The sequence below is a fragment of the Stomoxys calcitrans genome, chromosome 4 (genome assembly GCF_963082655.1).
Source record: "Stomoxys calcitrans chromosome 4, idStoCalc2.1, whole genome shotgun sequence".
NCBI classification, from domain to species: domain Eukaryota; kingdom Metazoa; phylum Arthropoda; class Insecta; order Diptera; family Muscidae; genus Stomoxys; species Stomoxys calcitrans.
The window spans coordinates 128,989,673-129,007,401 of NC_081555.1; the positions used below are offsets into that span (position 1 = coordinate 128,989,673).

Consider the following 17,729-nt stretch of genomic DNA (forward strand, 5'->3'; position numbering starts at 1 on the left):
TTTAAACGGTTCAGCTATCTCGTTGAGAGATCTGCGACCGTCGATTGAGAGATATGCGAGAACTGTAAAATTTATCGAGATTATCAACTGCCGTATCGTCCTTAAATGCCCTATTTAAAATCCCACTGCATCTATATATGAGCAATAAACATCTGAGATAAAAAATTGAAGAACAATCACAGGTGAGGAGCCCAATTCTCAAAATCAGCCAAACGGATTGCCAACAAAGTACGAATCAGAAATTAAACTTTCCTTAAAATATTCAAGGAAAGAAAATTTCCGAAAAAATTCTATAAAAACATTTTGACAAAAATTTCTATTGGGTTGCCCAAAAAGTAATTGCGGATTTTTTAAAAGTAAATGCATTTTTAATAAAACTTAAAATGAACTTTAATCAAATATATAATTGCCATGTTGTTCGATAACCTTTTGCCATCTTCCTGGCAAATTTAGTATTCCACGCTCATAGAACTTCTGGCCTTTATCTGCAAAAAACTGAACCAAGTGCGATTTTATAGCCTCATCATTGCCGAAAGTTGTACCATTTAAGGAGTTTTTGGCGAGTGACCAAAGATGTGTGCGGTCTAGCGTTGTCCTGGTGGAATATGACACCTTTACGATTGACCAATTCTGGTCGCTTCTCCTTGATGGCTGTATTCAATTTGTCCAATTGTTGACAGTAAACATCCGAATTAATCGTTTGGTTCCTTGGAAGCAGCTTAAAATATACCACACCCTTCCAATCCCACCAAACAGACAGCATAACCTTCTTTTGGTGGATATCAGCCTTTAAAGTGGTTTGAGCTGGTTCACCATGCTTGGACCATGATCGTTTTCGACTAACGTTGTTGTAAACAATCCATTTTTCATCTCCAGTTATGATTCGTTTTAAAAACGGATCGAATTCATTGCGTTTAAGGTGCATATCACAAGCGTTGATTCGGTGTGTTAAATGAATTTCTTTCAATACATGTGGTACCCAAATATCAAGCTTTTTCACCAGTCCAAGACTTTTTATGTGATAATGAACGGTTGATTTTGGTATATTTAACTTCTCTCCTATCTCACGCTCAGTTACATGACGATCCAGTTCGATTAATGCTTTGATTTGGTCATCATCATCTTCATTTGGCCGACCTGAACGTGGCTCTTCTTTAAGTGAAAAATCTCCAGAACGGAATTTGCGAAACCAATTTTGACACTGTCTTCCTTTTAAGGCTTTAACACCATACACATCTCGTAACTTTTTAGCAACCTGCTCCGCGTTTTTTCCTTTACGGAAATAATAAAGTAAAATATGACGAAAAATGCTCCTTGGCTCCATATTAAAATTGACGCCAAACAAACAAATGTAAACAAAATTTCGCGCACTTTTTTTCTAAAGCAAGCTAAAAGTAACAGCTGATAACTGAGAGAAGAAAGAATGCAATTACAAAGTCACAAGCCGTTGAAAAAATTTTTCAACGCCAACTATATGAAAAATCCGCAATTACTTTTTGGGCAACCCAATATTACCAAATTTCGTTCAAACTTTCTATGTACTAAAATATTTTGTATTCCTAACTTTCAAAATATTACCAAACTTTTTTATGCTTCAATAATTACTTAAAAATCTGTTCCTTTAAAGAAAAGAAGGGGTTAGTGTTGACGTAAAAAGGAAATCTATCTAAACTGTTAATAACATTAGACAAATAATTAGCGAGTAGCTAAACTTGGGTAATTACCAACTCCTTTCCTATCATTTGGGTTACCAAAGTTCTTCTCACGCTATCCTTTCATTGTGCCGCCTACAGCCATTCAGCCAGTTCATTGTTCTAATTTGAACTTTAATGATAAAACTAATTCAACAATTTTCTCCACACATCAAAAATAGAACTTATCAATCACGAAGGCACCACCGTCGTCAAAAGTGAATAAACTCCCTCACACTCTTTCTCTCTCTCTCTCTCTCTCTGTGAATGTTTGAAATGTGAATCCATTACAATGTTACCTCACTTCAAAAATTTGCTACCAAAAGTTTACTGACATTTGAAATAATTAAATAGGGTGGCATTGGGTGGCGGCGACGGCGGCGGCGGCATGGCAGCACACCTTTGTTGTGCTGTGAAAAACCTAAAGGCAAAGGTAAATCGCTGTGGAAATGAGATAACAAAGCGTGCTCGGTCGTACAATAGAAATTGTTACCTTGAACTGATAACACCGACACCGGGTGATTAGTTAACATTTTATGGGGTAACATAAGGAAATACCGGTTTCCATGGGTAGTAAGCAAGTGAAGTGTGAGGCGAAAGAAGGTAGTATTATATGGCAAAAACGCCTAACGAACGCAGCGTGGAGGAACGCAGGTGGGTGATAGGAGAATAGTATTGAACTGACAACAAGACAAACAAGTACATATGGGAAAAGAAGTAAAACTTGACACGATTATAAAGTAAACAATTATTATACCCTCCACCATGGGATGGGGGTATACTAACATGGTAATTCAGTTTGTAACACATCGGTCTAGGATCCCATAACATATATGTAAACATTCTTCTTCGATCTAGCCATGTCCGTCCGTCCGTCGAAAGCTCGCTAACATTCGAAGGAGTATAGCTAAGCGCCTGAAATTTTACACAAATACTTGCCATTAGCGTAGGTCAGTTGGGATTGTAAAAGGGCCCATGTTCTGATATAGCTGTCATATTGTATAAACCAATCTCGGATATTGACTTCTTGATCCTCTATGGGAAATTTGGTTTCTTCTATGACCTTCAACATACGTACCAAATATGGTCTAAATCGGTCCATAACCAGAAATAGCTCCCATATAAACCGATTTGCCGATTTTACTTCTTAAGCCTCTAGAGGCTTAACTGATTTGCCTGAAATTATGCACAGTGACTTTTTCTATGACCTCTAACATTTATGCCAAATATGGTCTGAATCGGTGTACAACTTGATATAGCTCCCTCGAACCGATCTCCCGATTTTACTTCTTGTGACCCTAGAGGGCGCAATTCTTATTCGATTTGATTGAAATTTTGCACAATGACATATACTACGGTCTCCAACATCCAATGGTCGCCCAGTTCAAACGGCTAAAGGTAGAATTATGAAAGTCAGTACAAATGTTGGTAGAATAATGAAAATTTGCACGAATGTTGATCATAGGCACGAGATAAGACCGGATTTAGTGATATTCGTACGTTTAGATACTAACAAGTTAAAGCGTGCTAAGTTCGGCCGGGCCAAATCTTGGGAACCCTTCACCATGGATTCTGTTAAAATCTGGTTATAGGCCGATTCAAACCGTACTTGCTGCAGTTGTTGGAAATCATAACAGAACACTATGTGGAAAATTTTAGCCAAATCTGATGAAAATTGCGGCTTCTAGGGGCTCAAGAATAAAATCGGGAGATCGGTTTATATAGGATCTATATACGGTTCTTGACCGATTCGGACTGCACTTAGCACAGTTGTTGGAAATCATAACACAACGCTATGTGCAAAATTTTCGCTAAATCGGGTGAAAATTGAGGATTCCAGGAGCTCAAGAAGTCAAATCGGGAGATCCGTTACAAGGGAGCTAAATCAGATTATAAACCTATTTGGACCGTACTTGGAACAGTTGTTGGCAATCGTAACAGAACACTTTGTGCAAAATTTCAGCCAAATCGGATGGAAATTGCGGCTTTCAGGGCTCAAGAATTCAAATCGGGACATTGGTTTATATGGGAGCTATAGAAATCAAATCGGGAGATCGGTTTATATGGGAGCTATACATGGTTCTTGACCGATTCGCACCGCACTTATCACAGTTGGTGGAAATCATAACTGAACACTATGTGCAAAATTTCAGCCAAATCGGATGAAAATTGAGAATTCCAAGAGCTCAAGAAGTCAAATCGGGAAATCGGTTTATATGTGAGCTAGAGCAGGTTATAAACCGATTTGGAGCGTACTTGGCACAAAGTCATACCAGAACACTATGTGCAAAGTTTCACCCAAACCTCACAAAAATTGCGGCTTCTAGGGGCTCAAAATGTCCAATCGGGATGTCGGTTTATATGCGAGCTATATCCAAATCTGAACTGATAGGCCCATTTACAATCACAAACGACCTATATCAATTTTATGTACCTGTGCAAAATTTCAAGTGATTAGCTTTACGCGTTCGACCGCTATCGTGATTTCGACAGACGGACGTATGGACGGACATGGCTAGATCGACTCAGGATGTCGAGACGATCAAGAATATGTATATTTTATGGGCTCCTAGATCAATATTTCGAGGTGTTACCCCATCCTATGGTAGTGGGTATAAAAATTATGATTTTGGACTCAAATCAAAGAGCACATGGAAAAAATAAGATTGGGTGATAAAAATTCCCTAATTAATACCGGATACATAGAACGTTTAGTACCGCAGTTGATACTTTTTTTGAAAATTGAGCTAGAGCTTTGAATTTTGATACATAGCTGCACTATATCAACCTAAGTTGGGAGTCTTAATGAGTTTTTGGACATTTGTACATTTAGGAACTAAAAAGTACCAAAAATTTACGAAATATGTGAACTTTGGGCGAACGGGTAGAGATAGAACTTCATAATTTGGCCTAGAGGATGCTGTTGCGTAAAAATGGGGACGGAGAGAAAAAATTGGAAAATATTTTCCAAAATGAAAAAAAACGTACATTAATTACCGAATTTGGTACCAGTTGGTACTTTCTTTATGGCTCTAAAATTTGACATGTAGGTAAAACTAGGAAATATTAGATTGATGATTGAAGAATGATTTTTTTCAAAATTCGTACATTTTGGTACCAAAAATATTGCAAAATTGTACGAAATAGCTAATTTTGTCTACAGCGATTGGCGACTGCTAGAATTAAGCAATTCGGTAAAAATGCTCGTAGTCTTGATACAAAAAAAAACGATAGGTTGTATCAGATATGGAATATTGTAATCGTACCAGATGTGGAAGAAAACGTACTTGTAGTGCTGTAAATGGTACTATTTGGTACTTTCTTTACAGATTGAGTTAGAGCTCCGAAATTTGGGATACAGTAAACCTCGGCAGTATTAACCGGGCAACTAGACGATTTTTTTTAATTCGTACATTTAGGTACTAAAACGTACAAAATGGTACTTTCCTTACAGATTGGGCTACAGCTCTGCAAATTATGAAAAAGTTACACCTCGACAGTGTTTATCGGGCAACTAGATTTTTTTGAAATTCGTACATTATAGAATGAACTACAGCTCTCCAAATTGTGATACAGTTACACCTCGACAGTATTCATCGGGCAACTAGAAGATTGTTTTTGAAATTCGTACATTTTGGTACTTAAACGCACCAAATGGTACTTTCTTTCTTTCAGATTGAGCTACAGCTCTCAAAGCTGGGATAAAAATACACCTTTATTTTCTTTTTTGAGCAAAAAACGGTCAAAATTGGGCATTTGGAAAAGTAGTACCATAGTGGTAAAAAAAAGTATTGTTGTTCTGGGTACTATTTAGTACGTTCTTTACAGAAGTGCACAAATTTCTGCAATTTCATACTCAGATATGGCAAGACTCCATAATTTTATATAGGGTGTGACTACATGAGCTTTCGAAAGTCCAACTCTCAAGCGAAGATACTTCCTAAAGGGGTTAGCGAAGCGAACCGGGGTATGCTGACTGACTGATCAACGCCCAGCCCAAACGGCTTAAGCCAGAAACATGAAACTTGGCTCGAATGTGGCGTGTGATAAGAAGGGATTTTGTGACATTCCTACATTTAGGTACTACAAAGTACCAAATAGTACGAAATGTGTTTACATCCAAAACCCCTACATATTTTACGGTCAAACTACATTCCCAATTTGTTTATCGTAAATCCCCAGATAACCATATTGGATTATTTACAATCTTGTTTTGACGTTTCATCAAATGACGTATTTTTTCGCCGCGATTAGTAACCCATCAAAATTGATATTTCCGCAAAAAAAATCTGAGGCCTTCTGTCCCATTCGCTGTTCATCTTCATACTGGTAAGACGTATTCCCCCTCAATAAAATCCAAGCATATTTGTTCAATCCTAACTCCACTGCTTTTTCTCATTCCTTTTGTTTTCATATGTTCACTGGGAACATATTCTCCAACCATTCTTACGAAGATGCAAAGCCATTAGTGAAGTGTTACTTCTGACTTTTGCAGTGGACTCAATCAATACACCATCTTCCCACAGATCGAAGTGCACTCCCGCAAACATAAACATTTTGGTCCAATTCGAACCTGATACCTACGACCTCTTGGAGCAGGCACTCTCAGAAGTTTCAATTCCAGAAGTTCCAGTTCTTGTCATCCCGATAAAAACAGGTTAGTGTTACATTGCCTTTTGTGTTCTAGCTATTTGTTATTGAGGTGCTATAGAGTGAGGATTGACACAGAATAAGCTACAGTCAAAAGCGCATTTAACCACGTGTCAAATTTATAAATTGTGCTATAAGAAGAAAATAAATTAATTAGTCCGCATACAGAATTTATATAAGCCAAACTGGGAGATCATACATTTGTTTGGTCACTATGGAAAATACACTTATTAATGTGACAAAATAATCACCAAGACTTCGTTTACAAGCATTGCCTGAAATATTGGATTAATTGGACCATAAGGCATGGGCCCTTCATGGACAAAGCATTGGTGAGTCGTGTGTTTTTAAATCCAAAAATACAAACATTCCATAAATGAAGTAAAGAAAAAATTCTTTCAATATCCATGTGCATGAGGCAAAGTAAAATCGGTGGTGTATGTTCAGTGCGCGCTTCCTACTTTGCAGTTGATATACCCATGAATGCACAGTAGCCAAAGATGATATGGGATTTCATTGTGCTCTGTGGTTATTTCTCTTGCAGTGAATGTATGCTTATTTTGATTTTCAGCTATTTGTTGTTATTTGAGATCATCCAGTCATTTACGATATCTTCTGTTCATTCCCATTGTCCCTAAGTCAACTCTTTTTTTTCTAATTACCACTCCTATTCTCTATCACTCAAACCATTGCACTCTCTTACAAGTGATCTTTCCACATAGAAGCTTCATTTCATTTTGTCAGTGATCATAACTTGTCATACGGTTGTATCATAGGGGTACAAACAAGTTATTTTATGACTACACTACTCCCATGCGCTGTGTACTAATAAGTTCGCTTGTGGGTACAATTTTCTCTTCTATGTTTGGAGCCAATCTGATTTTCATCACTGGTGCCTGTATTTATTGGAGTCTGCGCAGTGGTTGATTTCCTCTCTTGAGTTATAAATATTTCGGTTCTCCGTTCTCCATTCCTTCTTTCTTCTTTCGAGGTTATTGACCCCCAACAGTTTTGAATAAGGCTACAGCTGATTCATGACGTCACTAGTGCAGTTTAGCCTAGCGATGTATCTATGACTTATGTTTTTGAATCTCTGTTGGGATCCATTTGGGGTTGAATATTCTTTTTCTTGGTTTTTCAGTGTGACTAGATACTTTTGTGTTTCGAAGGTACATTTTACGCTTTGTTTGATTAACAGGAATTAATTCTATATTTTGTCTACGGGCGAAATCTGTTTGAATAGAGACTTCCTGTTAAGGAACAGAATTATTCGACCTAGTCGATTTTTGGTTTGCTGTGCATTTCCCCACATTTTTTTTATCTACTGCCTTCCCACGGTGCTTTTGAGATTGTATAAAGGCAATCGAATGTAGATACGATCATGTCCTTGGATAAGTTCATCCGATTGTCTGACAGGCTTGTCGAATTTGAGGCACTCCTTAATGATAAGCATACCAAGTTGTCCTCATGTTATGCTGTTGAGACGCACAAGGAGGAAGTCAAGGAAATTTGGGATAGGCTGAAGCCAGTTTACGAGCAATGCCTTGGCGATTTGGAAGAGGAGGCAGTTGGGGATGAGATGCCTTTTGGGGGAAATGACGAGAAGGCTTCTGAGGTTGAAATGGTCAAGTCAAAGTTTAGAAGTGCTTTCTCAACTTATTGTCGATGCGTTGAACATTTAGGGGAGGTGCTTCAACAGCTCTCCCAACCCATTTCTACAACGGCTTCGAATCAACCTCAGGGATTTAAACTCCCACCATGTGAAATTCCTACATTCGGTGGCGATTATCCCACATGGCCCACATTCCGGGACATGTTTACGGCGGTCTGTATTCGGAATTCTCGTCTTAGTCCGGTGGAGAAGCTATTTCATCTGACTCAAAGGACGAAGGGAGAGGCCAATGAGATAGTGAGGAAATTCCCTTTGACTCAGGAGAATTTTGCCTTGGCTTGGAGAAGTCTTTGTTCACGGTACGAGAACAAACGGGTTCTTGTCAACACTCAACTGAAGGCACTTTTTAATATTTCTTCCATTCATTCAGAATCTGCCGGCGCACTTAAGTCTCTTCAGCGAGACATAAATGCTTGCATCTCCATGTTGAAGCTTTATGACATTGATGTTGACAGTTGGGACCCCATTTTCATTTATATATGCTCCAGTCGTCTTCCTGACGTGACCCTTACTTTATGGGAACAGACATTGGAGGACAAAACTTTAATTCCGAAATGGTCTGTCTTCGATACATTTCTGACAAATCGACATAGGACCTTAGAATCTGTGTCCGAAATCCGTAAAAAGGACACGATGTCGACTGGCTCTAATACGGGGCAGAGGTCATGCCCGAAGTCCGGGGGCAAGAACATAAGGGCTTTTCAGAATAAAGTTTCTGAGTCCAACTGCAAACTGTGCCCTAATGAGGTTCACGTTATTCGAAAGTGTCCTAAGTTTTTGCAAATGAGTGTGAATCAGAGGTTGGCGGAAATTAAGAGATTGAGTCTATGCCTAAATTGTTTTTCCAAATCCCATTCCGTGAGACACTGTTCGAGTAAGTTTTCTTGTCTGAAGTGCAACAAACGCCACAATTCTTTACTACACCGAGAACAGACGCCTTCGACCCAGGGCCAGCCCGATACGAACGCTCATACCACTTCCAGTTCTGTCACATCTCCGATACCAAATTCCTGTACTCTACAGTCCACTAATTCCGGAGGTGGTTTAATACAGACATGCTTTTCAAGTCATTCCAAAGGGGTTCTGTTGGGCACGGCTATGGTGAAGATTTGTCATAATGGTTTGGATTATCTGGCAAGAGCACTAGTTGATTCAGGTTCTGAGGGTACCTTCATTTCCGAGAAGTTGTTCAATCAGCTTAAATTGCCGTTCAAACGTATGAGTGCGAGTATTTCGGGGTTAAATAATACAATTTCCGCCTCCGTTCAGAAGGAATGCCGTTTCAAGTTAAATTCAATAGTGGATCCGAATTTTGAGGTCTGGGCTTCAGCACTGGTGGTACCACATTTGTCAGGAAGCCTGCCATCGAGAACCTTTCATCCGAACTCATTAGTCGATTTGCCCGACATTCCTTTTGCAGACCCCCGGTTTTATGAAAGTTCCAAAATTGATCTTCTTCTAGGTGGGGACATTCTTCCATTTATAATGCTCTCGGGCATTAGACGAGAAGTCTGTGGATCGTTGCTTGCACAGGAAACTGTATTTGGATGGATCCTTACAGGTCCAATTCCTTCTGAATCCATTCCTTCATCTCCTAGAGTTGTGTCTTATTTTTGTGAAGTTGCTCTAGAATCACTGATTTCCCGTTTTTGGGAGGTGGAAGACCTTCCAAGGAAGACGTTTTTATCTCGTTCAGATCAGTATTGTGAGGATTTGTATGCAGCGACTACTACAAGGGATAAAGAGGGCCGATATATGGTTTCACTTCCATTTAGGGAGGGTTTTCCGGAGGATGTTAACATCGGTCACTCTAGAAACTGTGCGATGGCACAGTTCATAAGGAATGAGGCACGTCTTCTCCGAAATCCAGTTTTCAAGTCCGAGTATGACAAAGTGCTTGAGGAATATACGTCCTTAAAGCACATGTCCAGGGTTTCTGCCCCTAAAGATGTACACTCTTGCGATTATTATTATTTACCCCATCACGCCGTTGTAAAGCCCGAGAGCACTACGACAAAAGTGAGGGTGGTATTCAATGCCTCTTCCCCCTCATCCAATGGTGTCAGTTTAAACGATGTTTTATATGCTGGCCCTGTTTTACAGAATGACCTTGTCGTGCTCATTCTTAGGTGGAGATTTTTCCGTTATGTATTCAACGGGGACATAACGAAAATGTATCGGCAGATACTAATACGTCCGGAACATAGAGTTTTCCAAAGAATTCTTCACCGTATAGACCCTAATGGAAGTATTTCTGACTACGAACTCGATACGGTGACTTTCGGAGTCAATTGTGCCCCCTTCCTTGCCATAAGGACTATCCTGCAGTTGGCTGACGATGTGAAAGAGTCATTTCCATTAGCAGCCCATATATTACGGGATTCGATGTATGTGGACGATGCTCTCGCAGGTGCCCACACAATTGAGGATGCGATTGAGTCGAGAAATCAGCTTATTAGAGCTTTGATGTCCGCTGGTTTTTCAATGAGGAAGTGGGCATCTAATTCCAAGATGGTCCTTTCCGACCTTTCTACTGACCAACTGCTTTCCGAGGACTTTTTGAATTTAGATGACCGAAGTACTGCTAAAACTTTAGGCATTCGCTGGAATGCATCTTCTGATTCATTTTACTTTTCTACTTCACCATTTCCCGACAATTGCAAATTTACGAAAAGGGAAATTTTATCGCAAATCTCCAAACTCTTTGACCCTGCCGGTTGGTTGGCCCCATGCATTGTTATAGCGAAAATGATTATGCAGACTATTTGGACCGAAGGTACAAAGTGGGACGAGGAAGTTTCCCCACAATCATTGTCTGGCTGGAGATGTTTTCAGTCTGCATATCCGTCAATAAATTCCATTGTCGTGCCAAGGTGGTTTGAGTATAGCCCAGATTGTGATATCCAGTTTCATGGTTTCAGTGACGCCTCAGAGAAGGCATACGCGGCTGCACTCTACGTTCGGGTCAGTAAGAGGGGGTCAACATCCGTCCATTTGGTTTCATGTAAGACTAAAGTTGCACCATTGAAGACACTTTCGATTCCACGATTGGAATTGTGTGGGCCAACTTTACTTGCTGAAATGCTTGACCACCTACTTCCTCAATTACATATCCAGGATTATTCAGTGTTTTGTTGGACGGACTCCACTATTGTCCTGTCTTGGCTTAGTAAACCTCCTTGTTTTTGGTCGACGTTCGTGGCCAATCGGGTATCAAGGATCACCCAGGTTATTGATGTTTCTAAATGGCATCATGTAAGGTCTGACTTTAATCCAGCTGATTTGGCCAGTCGGGGTATATATCCGACTGAACTTCTGAATAACAACCTATGGTGGCATGGACCATCGTGGCTAAGTAGCCCCAAGCATGCTTGGCCAAAGCTCAGCGAGTGTTCAAGCGAGCCTATTGAGCTTGAAAGGAAGACTGTGAAGGTCCATTTTTCCTATTTTCGTGATTTTGACGACATCCTGGAAAGGATGCCATTCGGGTTATTGCATACATATACAAGAGCCATTCGGGTTATTGCATACATATATCGGTTTTTCCACAGCACGCATCCAAAATACCGATCTAAGCACCAGAGGCATAGGGCAACAATTTCACCATCAGAGGTTTTGATGGTGCAGAACCGCCTTCTCTCCATGACTCAGAAAGCTTACTTTCCCGACGAATATTTGGCACTGTCTGCGAAGAAAACTATTGCCTCCAAAAGCTCATTATTAAGTTTAAATCCATTCCTGGATGATGAAGGTGTTATGAGGATATGTGGGAGGCTGACATCATCTCCGGTCTTGTCGTATAATGAAAGACATCCGGTTATACTTCCGTATAGTAGCCAGTTATCTCGTCTCCTGGTTAAATTCACCCATGAGATTTCCATTCATGGTGGCAACCAACTGGTTCTCCGTTTGCTTCGTATGCAATTTTGGATAATCAAAGTTAAAAATTTGATTAAGACGATTATTAACAGATGTAAACCGTGCATCCTTTATAAGCAACGGTGTCAGCGACAAATGATGTCCGCACTGCCTCCAGAAAGAACTGAAATTTTCAGGCCTTTTACTCACACTGGTCTGGATTTCACTGGGCCATTCGATATAAAGAATTATTCCGGCCGGTGCTGTCGCATCACCAAAGGCTATGTATGTGTCTTTGTGTGTTTTGCGACCAAGGCCATTCATTTGGAACCCACATCAGATCTGTCCACCAACACGTTTTTGGCGGCTTTTACTAGATTTGCTTCACGGCGTGGATGTCCTCTCCATCTCTATTCCGACAATGGCACTAACTTCGTTGGTGCGTCCAAGGTCTTGGCAAGAGATTTCCTCCAATCATCCCAGCAGTTACTTGAGTCCAAATATGCTCACCAGGGTATAGCATGGCATTTTATCCCTCCTGGAGCCCCACATACGGCTTCAACTGGTAAACAAATTCGGCTACTGTAAGAACTGCTTGGCACATTCGCACTCCCAAGGTTCTTGTTTTACAACGACTGGTTGCCGGTACTGCCAAAAAAACCATCACAGCCTACTTCATATGCACAAGGCACAACAACAAACTCGGAGCCAAAAAGGACGGCCTCATTCTACACAACAAAAACAGTCCAAAAATAAATCCCGAAGCTCAAAAACTCCAAATTCACATCCAAAGCCAAACCCGAATCCAATACTAAATCCGGATTCAAATCCAAATTTGAAGCCAACTGCAAGGTCGAAATCGTGTGAAAATAAATCTTCCAATGCTTCTTTATCTGCTATCCTAAAGCAGAATACAGTTACGCTACTCCCAACCGTGGTTGTGGAAATCGAAGGTAACAAAGGAAAATGCAGAGTACGTTGTTTGCTTGATACTGGATCCCAATATAGCCGCATATCTTCAAGTTTAGTGCGCCAATTGGGACTTACAACGCTTACTCTAAACGAAGAGACAATTTGCCCAATTGTTTTGGCATCCGTGTACGATCCAGACATACGAATCGAGGTTACACTCCGCGTAACTAATAGAATTTCCGTGCGCACACCCGGCAAATTGCTTTCAAAATCCATAAAGGCCAAATACACCAATATAATGCTTGCAGACGCTTCATTCTACAAACCAGGCCCCATAGATGTAATACTTGGTATCGACATATACTCTTTAGTGATAAGAGAAGGCATTTCCAACCATTCTGGTCTGCCAACTGCCCAGAATACTATGTTTGGATGGACCATCTATGGCAGTTGCCCAATGTAGTTTTTACCTTGCACTTTGAATTATTACTCGCATCAACTGAAATCCAACAAAACTGAACTCACTCTAAATAGCAAACTGAACACTTAAGCAAATGTAACCTAACACCAACACTTCAATATACGTACATAATTTTAAAATTATTATAAAAATACAAATCTAGTTTCTATTTTCAATTGAAAATACAAAGAAGTATTTATAACCTTAAGAGTACAATAAATTACATAACTTTCCTAACCTAGCGAATTAATTTGAAAATTATTTGTAGAAATTATATTTTTTAATACTAAATTAACATGAATTGTAAACGGAAAATCAATTCTGATGTGGTACGAACTATTTGTTGCAGTAATACTGCAAGGGGGGCGGAATGTTTACATCCAAAACCCCTACATATTTTACGGTCAAACTACATTCCCAATTTGTTTATCGTAAATCCCCAGATAACCATATTGGATTATTTACAATCTTGTTTTGACGTTTCATCAAATGACGTATTTTTTCGCCGCGATTAGTAACCCATCAAAATTGATATTTCCGCAAAAAAAATCTGAGGCCTTCTGTCCCATTCGCTGTTCATCTTCATACTGGTAAGACGTATTCCCCCTCAATAAAATCCAAGCATATTTGTTCAATCCTAACTCCACTGCTTTTTCTCATTCCTTTTGTTTTCATATGTTCACTGGGAACATATTCTCCAACCATTCTTACGAAGATGCAAAGCCATTAGTGAAGTGTTACTTCTGACTTTTGCAGTGGACTCAATCAATACACCATCTTCCCACAGATCGAAGTGCACTCCCGCAAACATAAACAAAATGGTAAAATGAATTGTCCAGCGCGAACGAAAAGGGATAGGAAAATGAATTAGGGCTCAAATTAAAGAGCGTCTCAAAAAAAAAAATAAGATCTGGTGAAAAAAATTCCAAAGTAGTACCAGAAGTGAGAGAAATAGTACGATTTGTGCCGCATTGGTACTATTTGGTATCTTCTTTACGGATTGAGTTAGAGCTTTGAATTTTGGTACATATATGCACTATAGCAACCTTAGTTGGAAGTCTTTATGAGTTTTTGGACATTTGTACATTTAGGTACTAAAAAGTATCAATATGAGAATTTTGCACAGGGTGAACGGGTAGAGATACAACTTCGAAATTTGGCCTACAGGATGTTGTTGCGTAAACATGGGGTGAGAGAAAGAATTGGAAAATATTTCCCGAACGAAAAAAAGTACATAAGTACCGAAATTGGTACCATTTGGTACTTTCTTTCGGATACAGCTAGAGCTCTGAAATTTGACATGTAGGTACAACTAAGAAATATACGATAGGTGACTGAATGATTTTTTCAAAATTCATACATTTTAGTACCAAAGATAATGCGAAGCGGACCGGGGTGTGCTAGTCTATATATTTCAAAGAGCTCCGTGACTGACTGAATGACCAAACGACAAAGGCTAGAATCATGAAACTTGGCACGAATGTGAGTCTGGGATCATAGGCTCGTGATAAGACGGGATTTTGTGATATACGTCCGTTTAGGTATCAAATAGTACGAAATGGTGAACTTAATGTTTGCCCAGCGCGAACGGGAAGGGCTAGTAGAATGAATTGCGGCTCAAATTAAAGGGGGTCTCGAAAAAAACTAAGGGTTGGTGAAAAAAATTTTCCAAAATAGTGCCAGAATTGGGAGAAGTAGCACGATTATTGCCGCCATTGGTACTATTTGGTACCTTTTTTACGGTTTAAGCTCGAGCTATGTGTTATGGTATTCAGGCACACTATGGCAACCTTAATGGGGTGACTACATGAGTTTTTGGAAAATGGTGCATTTAGGTACCAAAAAAAGTACCAAAAATGTACCAAATGTGGGAACATTGAACAGGGCGAACAGATAGAGCTAATATTTGGAAATGCTGCTTAATGAATCATGTTTCCTAAAGTTAGGTTGGGAAAAATATGTGGAGAGTAGTTCTTGAAATGACAGAAAATGTACATTTAGTACCGCACTTTGTACTTTATTAACGGATTGAGCTAGAGCTTTGAAATTTAATGTAGGTACAACTGGGAAATATATGAGGGATGACTAAATAATTTTTTCATAATTCGTACTTTTTGGTACCAAAAAGGACAAAATAGTACGAAATAGCTTATACTCGTCTACAGCGAATGGCGATAGCTAGTATTAAATAATTACGTAAAATTGGTAAATGGCCGTAATCTTTAAAAAATTGAATATTCGGTAACACATCGTACAAGAAGTTGAAGAAAACGTACTATAGTGCTGTAATTGGTACTATTTGTACACTCTTTACTGATTGAGATAAAGCTTTTATAATTAGAACACATTTACAACTTGACAGTGCATAGTTGTAGCCCCCACAACAAATTAACTACAAAATTTCGATTTCGAAATCATCTTTGCTTGAAAGGGGTATTTTGGGGATTTTTGTAAACAATTTATGGCAGAATTTTTTATTTGCTAATTTCAAAAAGAATTTCTAAGATATCTTTGTTCGTTATTTTCTTAGAATTTTTTCAATTTGAATCTTTGTTTATAGAAAAATTCAATTTTGAAAATCGGTCGACTGTTTTACTCTTCAGTTTTTCTGTCCTTCTGTTTGTCTACTCCTCCGTTTGTCAGTCCATTCGTTCGTAATTAATAACAACAAGAATGTTAAGACCACCTTTAAGTTAGTTGATTTTACAAAAGCAAAGAGAAAAAAAGTTGATAAGAAAAGCAAAAAATCGTCCAACAGTTTGGGTAAATATTTAAAATTAAAAATTTGGTGAATATTTTTATTGATGGGTATCACAGGGTGACTTGTTTTTTGAATGACAGATATTTAAAAAATTAATAAGGGCTCTTTTTGCAAAAATACAAATATTGTGCTTTATTATCTTCCCATAAACCAATGTTTAGGCATTGAAAAAAAGGAATTTAGCAATGCGAGAGTAAATGTTAGCTTGAACTGACTTTTTGACAAGGATGATCATTACATAATACATATATGGTAAAAAAATAACTCCAAAATCAGTCAAAAAACAAGTTTTAATCTTCAAAACAGTTAAAAAACGTACCCAGGTTACCGAATTATTTCCCCAAAGACCTAGAATACTATAAGATACAGCACCTACAAAAGTAAATTTGGGATAGTTTTGAACGATAGATGGCATTGTAGTCATTGGAATGGCACCACTATAACATATTCTATAGAAAGTACATATATTTTAGACCAGTGTATGTACGGATAAATTAAATCCATGAATATATTGCTTTAAGGGCTCATGATACAAAATTTCAGGATAAATATCCTAAAAAAAAAAAGATTGGGTCCATTTTGATCAACGACATCTGTTGACCACTACTTGTAACTAAAATATAACCGAAAGATTGGGTCCATTTTTACTAACGACATCTGGCATCCAAAAGCCGCAATTGAAATACTGTATCTTTATATATTGGATGGCTTTGATTTCCATCATTTTTTGCAATTTGACTTCACAGTGCACATGCCTCATGAAAATCTGGTTATCTTCTGGCTGTCACAAAGATACGTAAAAACATACCAAAATTCTATTAAACCGCAGTAGTGCTGTATAAAAATCTATAATCGTTGCTGACTCAATTTTAAAATTCTTATCGGTTGCAAAATTCATATATAATGCAAAGGTCTTTTGTTTTACTTTCTTAGAAGCGTTAATTAAATAAAACTTTGTTATAGTAAAAGTAGGTAGGTAGGCTGGCAGTTTGTTTGCCGGACGGGCTGTAGCCCAGCCATGTTTATTAAAAGCAAATAAAGGTGCCAAAGTTAAACTTTGGCCTTTAACCTTTAAAAGGTTCTTCAAAGGCATGGTCTATTTGATAATTCCTATAAGCGCTTTCAGGGCACTATTTTCCAGTTGGCTACAGTGGGCCATTTAGTTCGAAAAATAGAACATAAGAAGGAAAACTTTCCAAATATTGGCGAAAAATGCCAATTTCTTGGGTTCTTTGTTTATTAAAAGCAAATATAGATACATTGAAACTTTGGGTGCCAAAGTTTAAAGGTTCTTCAAAGGCATGGTCTACTTGATATTTCCTATACGCGCTTTCAGGCCACTATTTCCCGATTGGCCACATTGGACCATTTTGTCCGAAAAATAGAACATAAAAAGGAAAAATGGTCAAATATTGGCGAAAAATGCAAATATCTTGCGTTCTTTGATATTTTGGGTGTCAGATTTTTAGGATTCTTTAAAGGCATGGCCTACTTGATATTTCCTATAAGCGCTGGATATCATCCTAATACAAAATTTGTATTGGGATTTTGGCATATTTGTATTAGGTTTTCTGTATTATGATTTTATACTTCACATGTAGGTGGCGCTCTGTCGCTAACTTTGCATGGCCAATGGCCAACATCAGCGCCTGTTCCCAGGTTTGCCTAACCTGGAAACAGGCGCTGCTGGATCCGAGCGTCGGATCTTGGGGCAAGCGGCTCGCG

The 17,729-nt window shown here is 38.7% G+C and overlaps 1 protein-coding gene across 5 annotated transcripts in view; it reads right to left on the reverse strand.

Annotated features, from left to right (window-relative positions):
- The window catches only part of LOC106090321 (palmitoyltransferase ZDHHC8), a 274,028-nt gene that overhangs the window by 192,631 nt on the left and 63,668 nt on the right, over nucleotides 1–17,729 (reverse strand). The gene's annotated exons all lie outside the window — the stretch shown is intronic.